The sequence below is a fragment of the Salvelinus sp. IW2-2015 genome, unplaced genomic scaffold (assembly GCF_002910315.2).
Source record: "Salvelinus sp. IW2-2015 unplaced genomic scaffold, ASM291031v2 Un_scaffold6542, whole genome shotgun sequence".
Lineage (NCBI taxonomy): Eukaryota > Metazoa > Chordata > Actinopteri > Salmoniformes > Salmonidae > Salvelinus > Salvelinus sp. IW2-2015.
The window spans coordinates 10,738-19,489 of NW_019947804.1; the positions used below are offsets into that span (position 1 = coordinate 10,738).

Sequence of the window (8,752 nt, forward strand, 5' to 3'; positions counted from 1 at the left end):
GTCTCCTAGTTTCTCAGAATGACTGCATACCCATACTAATAAATTGCTTGATTTTTCCTTGTCTCCTTTTCTTTGTGAAACAATTCCTAGCCCAAATGATTTACCATGACCAGATGAGCCCAAGGAAACCCTCTAGACCCCTTGTTGTAGACAGCCCATAATGAGGAAGACAAAGGCCCAGGGTTTTCCAGATTGGGTCATTTTATAAGGAAAAACCCCAGGGCCCAAAGGAAAGGAGGAAACCATGACTTCTAACCAAGACTTATTGTATGGTTGTTAGAGAGATCGTTGCCCGTTGCCGTGCCGATGGGAAGGCTTGGCCAATTCGGTAAGTCGTTCGGCCTCACCGAACATCCCTGGCGCCTGTTGCACGGCGGACCGTTTGAATCTTCTGGGCCCAGTGACGTTGTCATGACTACAGGCATTGCATTGGCAACCCGTACAGTCCTGGGGACGAAACAAATAACCAAAATGGATCAGTGACAAAGTTTTGTAAATACAGACTTACTAGATATCACTAGATAGATAAAGTATTTTACATTCAGCATCGAACCCCAGAGGAATTGTATGTTTCAGGTCAGTATCGGGGTGTCTCTAACCTGGGTCCTGAGGAAGTGGGATGAGCCGTTGAGAATGCTGCGTCTGGGTTCCGTCTGCGCCGTGAAATGGTCACTATCCTCGGAACCCCACTGCCCCCGCCCCCCGTCAGCACCGCCTGTTCCCTTTGCAACCGGAGATGGACCACGTCTAGTCCCACCCCTTCAGGATGGATGGACGTCGTGGCGAGCTCGGCCACATTCAGTATCGTCTCCGACGAGGTAGGACTCTCTCTGGTAAACTATACTCTGAGCCAATAAGATCGTCCCGATTCTGGAGTCGGCCTTGTCGTAACCTCGATACAACGATGTTCTGGCATCTCCTTAAACTGGTGGACCAGTCCGCTGACCTTCGACCTTGGCCAGGATACCCACGCTGGTGAGTACCTGGTTATGACGAGGAGGGAGAAGAGGGGGATAGGGAGAGAGGAGGGGATAGGGAGAGGAGAGGGATAGGGAGAGAGGAGAGGGATAGGCGAGAGGGGATAGGGAGAGAGGAGCAGGGACTAGGAGAGAGGAGAGAGGGAATAGGGGAGAGAGGAGAGGGATAGGGAGAGAGGAAGGATAGGGAGAGAGGAGAGGGATAGGAGAGGAGAGGGATAGGGAGAGAGAGAGGGATAGAAGAGAGGAGAGGAAGGGAGAGAGGAGAGGGGATAGGGAGAGAGGAGAGGGGATAGAGAAGGGAGAGAGGAGAGGGGGAGGGAGAGAGCAGAGGGATAGGGACGAAGGAGAGGGATAGGGATGAGAGGAGATAGGGAGAGAGGAGAGGGGATTAGGGAAGAGGAGAGGATAGGAGAGAGGAGATAGGGAGAAGGAAGGGATAGGAGGAGAGGAATAGGGAGAGAGAGAGGTAGGGAGAGAGGAGAGGGATAGGAGAGAGAGATGGGGATAGGAGAGAGAGAGGGATAGGGAGAGAGGAGAAGAAGGGAAAGAGGGATAGGGAGGAGAAAGAGAAGGCGATAGGAGAGAGGAGGGGGGATAGGAAAGGAGAGGGACTAGGGAGATAGGAGGGGAATTGGTAAAGTTTTCAGGACTGAACTGGAAGTGGCATCCAGCCGGTACATAACTGACCAAAAAACAAAACACTAAGGTTCCCGGCAGGAACTTCAATCCAACCAAACAGTATTCCCCAAACCAACAAACCACACAATCTAAAACTCAGTTTAAACCCTCTTTCACAGTCAATGCCAGTCCATTTCAAGTGCTAGACATAGGTAAGCCCACCTCAACCTTCAGAGCCCGTCCCATGGTCTCATAGGTTTCATGTTTCCAGGCTTTTCTTGTGTGTTACCCCACAGCTGGACCACGGCCTTGGAGTCCACCAGCGTGAAATGACCTTCTCCCTTCTGAGTCCACTTGCAGTACCTGGACACGTGTTCTTTCCTGAGTAAGTCTAACAGAACTCCCACAGGTAACGTGGTGCTGCCTGGGGAACAAGACAGACAGGCCGGTCAACAGGGAGACAATATTCCCTCTCTCTAAGTTCAGCAGGCTTAAACAACGGGAGACAATATTTATCCCTCCTCTAAGTTCACCAGGCTTAAACAACAGGGAAGACAATATGTATCCCTCTCTCAAGTTCACAGGCTTAAACAACAGGGAGAACAATATGTATCCCTCTCTTAAGTTCACAGGCTTTTAACAACAGGAGAAATATTTATCCCCTCTCTAAGTTCACAGGCTTTAAACAACAGGAGACAATATTGTCTATCCCTCTCTCTAATTCAACAGCTTAAACAACAGCCGGCGAGACAATATTATCCCTCTCTCTAAGCTTCACAGGCTTAACAAACAGGGTTAACGTCACCAAAGAATATGTTGATGAAAACTTAGGTTTGGAAATGAAGTCCAACCCCCTAATCAACACATGAAAATCCTAGAGTTTATGTGTCAGTTCTTATATATTTGGTGTGTCCCACCTTTCCTTCTCTGGTCTTCTTTGCGAGGTCCGGGATCCGTTTGGACACAGCAGGCTGGAGTCCTTTGGCTTCCTCCCTGCTTACCACACGACCCACCATACCAATAAACTTTTTCAAACTAAATCAAATTCAATTGACATTTGTCGAAGACTTATGAGCAGTTTCACATTGCGTGCAATCTCCCAATATCAATAGATGGCGCTCTTTCTGTCTACAAGACCACAGCCAGTCGACAAAGTCCAAGTCCTATTTAAATTCTACATCCTGTCTACAAAGATACGCCAGTCTGACAGTCAGTCCATTTAACATCTACATCCTGTCTACAAGAACAGCCAGTCTGACCAAGTCAGTCCATTTACCATCAACCTCCTGTCTTACAAAGATACAAGCCAGTCTGACAAGTCAGTCCTATTAACATCTTACATCGTCTACAAGATACAGCCAGTGCTGACAAGTCAGTCACTATTGACCATCAACATCCTGTCTACAAGATACAGCCCAGTCTGACAAGTCAGTCCTATTAACATCTATACATCCGTCCTTACCAAGCATACAGCCAGTCTGACAAGTCATCCTATTACATCAACATCCTGTCTACAAGATACAGCCAGTCTGAACAAAGTCAGTCCTATTTTACATCAACATCCTGTCACAAGATACAGCAGTCGACAAGTCAGTCCTATTTAACCATCAACATCCCGTCTGCAAGATACAACGCCAGTCCTGACAAGCAGTCCTATTTACCATCAACATCCCTGATCATACAAGATACAGCCAAGTCTGACAAGTCAGTCCTAATTTAACAACAATCCTGCATACAAGATACAGCCAGTCTGACAAGTCAGTCCATTTACCATCAACATCCTGTTCTATTAAGAACAGCCCAGTCTCTTGACCAAGTCAGTCCTATTTAAACAAACATCCTGTCTACAAGATACAGCTCAGTCTGACCAAGTCAGTCCTATTTACCATCAACATCCTGTCTATAAAGATACAGCCAGTCTGACACAGTCAGTCCTATTTAACAACATCCTGTCTATAAGATACAGCCAGTCGGACAAGTCTGTCCTTATTTACCATCAACATCCTGTTCTGCAAAGATACAGCCATCTGACAAGTCAGTCCATTTACCAAGCATTTATCTTTATATACTGTTATCATTTAAAACCATTTTAGGCTCTTTAGCATACTTTGATGTCTTTAATTCAACAGCCGTATCTAATTCAACAGCCAGTATCTTAATCAACAGCCGTATCTTAATCAAACAGCCGGTTATCTTAATCAAACAGCCGGAGTATCTTAAATCAAACAAGCGGTATCTCAATCAACAAAGCCGGTATTCTTAATCAACAGCCGGTATCTTAATCAAACAGGCCGGATCTTACATCAACAGCCGGTATCTTAATCAACAGCCGTATCTCAATCAAAGCCGGTATCTTAACAACAGCGGTATCTTAATCAAAGCCGGTATCTAATCAACAGCCGGATATCTTAATCACAGCCGGTATCTTAATCAACAGCCGGTATCTTAATCAACACCTACTCAATCAAACAGCCGTTATCTAATTCAACAGCCCAGGGTATCTTAATCAACAGCCGGCTATCTCAATCAACACCGGTATCTCTTATCAACAGCCTATCTTAATCAAAGCCGGTATCTTAATCAACAGCCGGTATCTTAATCAACAGCGGTATCTGAATCAACAGCCGGTATCTTAATCAACAGCCGTATCTCAATCAACAGCCGTTATCTCAATCAAACAGCCGGTATCTCAATCAACAGCCAGAACTCACAATCAACAGCCGTGATCTAATCCAACACCGGTATCTCATCAACAGGCCGGTATCTTAATCAACAGCCGGATTTATCTTAGATCAACAGCCGGTATCTTATCAACAGCCTATCTTAAATCAACAGCCGGTTATCCAATCAACAGCCTGGTTATCTCAAATCAAACAGCCGATCTTACATCAACAGCCGGTATCCTTAATCAAACAGCCGGTATCTTAATCAACAGCCGGTATCTTAATCAACAGCCGGTATCTTAATCAACAGCGATCTTAATCAAACAGCCGGTTATATCTTAATCAACAGCCGGATCTTAATCAACAGCCAGCGTATCTTAATCAACAGCGGTATCTCAATCAACAGCCGGATCGTAATCAACAGCGGATCTTAAGCAACAGGGTATCTAATTCAACAGCGGTATCTAATCAAACACCGTATACTTAATCAACAGCCGGTATCTTAATCAACAGCCTGCCGGGGTATCTAATCAACAGCCGGTATCTAATCAACAGCCGTATCTTATAACAGCCGGTATCGTAAATCAACAGCCGGTATCTAATCAAACACCGGTATTCTTAATCAACAGCCGGTATCTATAATCAACAGCCGGTATCCTTAACAACAGCCGATCTTAATCAACAGCCGGTATCTAATCAACAGCCGGTATCTTAATCAACAGCGATCTCAATCAACACCGGTATCTTAATCAACAGCGGTATCTTAATCAACACCTGTATCTTATCAACAGCCGGTTATTTAATCAACAGCCGGTATCTAATCAACAGCCGGTATCTTATCAACACCGTATCTTAATCAACAGCCGGTTATCTTAATCACGCCGGTATCTTAATCAACAGCCGGTATCTAATCAACAGCCGGTATCTTAATCAACAGCCGGATATCTTAATCAACAGCCGGTATCTATAATCAACAGCCGGTATCTTAATCAACAGCCGGTATCTGAATCAACAGCCAGGATCTTAATCAACAAGCCGGGTATCTTAATCAACAGCGGTATTCTAATCAAACAGCCGGTATTTCTTAATTCAACAGCCGGTATCTTAATCACAGCCGCGTATCTTAATCAAACAGCCGGTTATCTCAATCAACAGCCGGTATGCTCAATAACAGCCGTAATCCAATCAACAAGCCGTATCTTAATCAACACGCGTATCTAATCAACACTATCATTAATCAACAGCCGGTATCTTAATCAACACCGGTATCCAACAACGCGTATATCTCAATCAACAGCCGGTATCTCAAGTCAACCTACCGGTATCCAAATCAACAGCCGGTATCTTAATCAAAAGCCGGTGTCTTAATCAAACACCAGATCTTAATCAACAGCCGGTATCTTAATCAACAAGCGGATTTTAATCAAAACAAGGGGCCCCGGTATCTTAATCAACAGCCAGTATCTTAATCAACAGCGGTATCTTAAATCAAACACCGGTATCTAATCAACAGCCGGTATCATTACATCAACAGCCCAATTCTAATCAAAACAGCCGGTATCTTAAATCAACAGCCAGTATCTTAATCAACAGCCGTATCTTAATCAACAGCCAGTATTCTTAATCAACAAGCCAGTATCTTAATCAACAGCCGGTATCGAATTCAACAGCCGGTATCTTAAACAACAGCCGGATCTTAATCAACAGCCGGTATCTTAATCAACAGCCGGATCTTAATCAACAGCGGTATCTTAATCAAACAGTCCGGTATTTTAATCAACAGCCGGTATCTTAATCAACAGCCCGGGTATCTAATCAACAGCCGGTATCTCAATCAACAGCCGGTATCTCAATCAAACAAGCCGGTATCTTAATCAACAGCCTTGGTATCTAATTCAACAGCGTATTCTTAACCAACAGCCGGTATCGTATCAAACAGCAGTATTCAATCAACAGCCGGATTTCAATCAAACAAGCCGGTATCTCAATTCAACAGCCGGTATCTAATCAACAGCCTGGTATCTCAATCAACAGCCGGTATCTTAATCAACAGCCAGGTATCTCAATCAACAGCAGTATCTTCAATCAAAACAGCCGGTATCTCAATCAAACAGCCGGTATCTCAATCAACAGCCGGTTATCTCCATTCAACAGCCGTTCTCAATCAAGCAGCGGTATCTTACATAAACAGCCGGTATCTCAATAACGCGGATTCTTAATCAACAGCCAGTATCTTAATCAACAGCCGGTATCTTTAATCAACAGCCAGTATCTTAATCAACAGCAGTATCTTAATCAACAGCCGTATCTTAATCAACAAGCAGTATCTAATCAACAGCCAGTATCTTAATCAAACAGCCAGTACTATTGTAGTATTAGGAAAGTATTTCTTGATTTCTCAGTTGGATTAGCCAGTATTCTATTAAATGTCTTAGAGTATCTAACCTTTCTGACAGGTTGTGACAGGCTCTGGTTCCATCTAGCGGCGAGGGTGACCCCATGTCCTCATCACTAACCTTTCTTCTTCCTTGACAGGGTGGTGGACAGGCTCTGGTTCCTCTAGGAGGCCGTGACCATGCCTCATCACTAACCTTCTCCTTCCCTTGACAGGTTGAGGGACAGGCTCTGATCCTACTAGGAGGGTGACCCCCATGGCCTCATCACTAACCTTTCTTCTTCCTGACAGGTTGGAGTCAGGCTCTGGTTCCTCTAGAGGTGGGACCAACTGTCCTCATCACTAACCTTCTGCTTCCTGACAGGTTGGAGGACAGGTTCTGGTTCCTCTAGGAGGTGTGACCAGTCCTCATCACTAACCTTTCTCTTCCTGACAGGTTGCGCAGGTCAGGGCTCTGGTTCCTCATAGAGGGTACCATGTTCCTCAATCACTAACCTTTCTCTTCCTGACATAGTTCAGTGTCGGCTCTGGTCCTCTAGGAGGACCATTGATCCTATCACTAAACCTTCTTCTTCCTGACAGGTTGGATCAGGCTCTGGTTCCTCTAGAGGTACCCCATGGCCTCATCACTAACCTTTCTTCTTCCTACAGTTGCATAGAGGACAGGGCTCTGGTTCCTCTAGGAGGGTGACCATGTCCTCATTCACTAACCTTTTCTTCTCCTGACAGGTGGAGGTTCAGCTCTGGTTCCTCTAGGAGGGTGACCATTACCTCACTTCACTAACCTTTCTTCTTTTCCTGACCATGGTGGACAGGCTCTGGGTCCTCCTAGGAGTTGACCATGTCCTCACACTAACCTTCTTTCTCCTGAACAGGTTGGAGGGACAGGCTCCTGGTTCCTACTAGGAGGGTGACCCCCATGGCCTCATTCACTAACCTTTCTTCTTCCTGAAGGTTGGAGGACAGGCTTGTTCCTCTAGGAGAGTGACCCCCACTGGCCTCATACTAACCTTTCTTCTTCCTACAGGTTGGAGGACAGGCTCTGGTTCCTCTAGGAGGGTGGAACCATTCCTCATTCACTAACCTTTCTTCTTCCTGACAGGTTGGAGAGGTCAGGTTCTGTCCTCTAGGAGGTACCCCCATGTCCTCATCTCACTAACCTTGCTTCTTTCCTACAGATTGGTGGTCAGGCCTCAAATTCGTCTGGTCTCATAGGAGGCGACCATCCTCATCACTAACCTTCTTCTTCCTGACAGGTTGGAGTCACGGTTCTGTTCCTGCTAGGAGGGTGACCCCATTCCTCATCACTAACCTTTCTTCTTCCTCGACAGGTTGGGTTCAGGCTCTGATTCGGCTTGGTCCTCTAGAGGGTGACCTCCATTCCTCGTCCATACCAGTCTATCAGTAGACCACCTTCCACCCACAGTCTCGGTCATCACGTCTGGACGCATCGCAGCGTGGATGAAGTCTGGGTGGTTACACACCCTGCCGGGAATGAACAAACATCTAGGGTGGGACAAGAGAAACGTTAAGAAGAGAGAAGAAAGATGGGTAGTGGTGTTTCTGGTAAGACGTTTGTTGAACAAACATCGTAAGAAACCTGAGCTCTACACGACATCAATGATGTCTCTCTGTTCTTGTCTTCTCACCTGCTTATCGGATGGAAATATGCATGGCGTACAAATAAATATCAAAATTAGTGTGTGTGTGTTAGTACCTGAGGCTGCGGTCCCCTCTTCAGGCGGGAAAAGAGTCCATGTGCAGCAGAGCCTCGGCAGCCTCGAATGTTCTTATCAGAACATAGATTACTGGAAGCCACGACTGTTGGTAATGGACAGCGCCTCCCATGAAACAGAAAACACACGTTAGTTAAACGTGAAAAGCACCGTTGCAGAGTCTTACAGCGGTGTAGGACATTTCATGAACTTGTACGAGGGGTTCTGATGCTTCCTGGCTGGAAATAAATGATGGTTTGGTTGCTTACCTCAGACCGGTACCCACGCTTTGTTTTTGATTGGGTGAAAACACTGTCGGCGTTCCACCATTAACGGTTACTACCAAACTAAGTTGAGACACCTGTTTTACTACACATTCAA

General features: G+C 45.7%; 1 long non-coding RNA gene across 1 annotated transcript; it reads right to left on the reverse strand.

The window, feature by feature from the left end:
* Positions 1–341: 341 nt before the first annotated feature.
* Positions 342–8,501, reverse strand: LOC139026971 (uncharacterized). Its single transcript, XR_011478986.1, has 6 exons — positions 8,374–8,501; positions 7,969–8,162; positions 2,516–2,594; positions 1,827–2,022; positions 600–983; positions 342–447 (listed from the first exon to the last, which is right to left on the reverse strand). It is a non-coding gene; the product is annotated as an uncharacterized lncRNA (long non-coding RNA).
* Between the last annotated feature and the right edge of the window lie 251 nt (positions 8,502–8,752).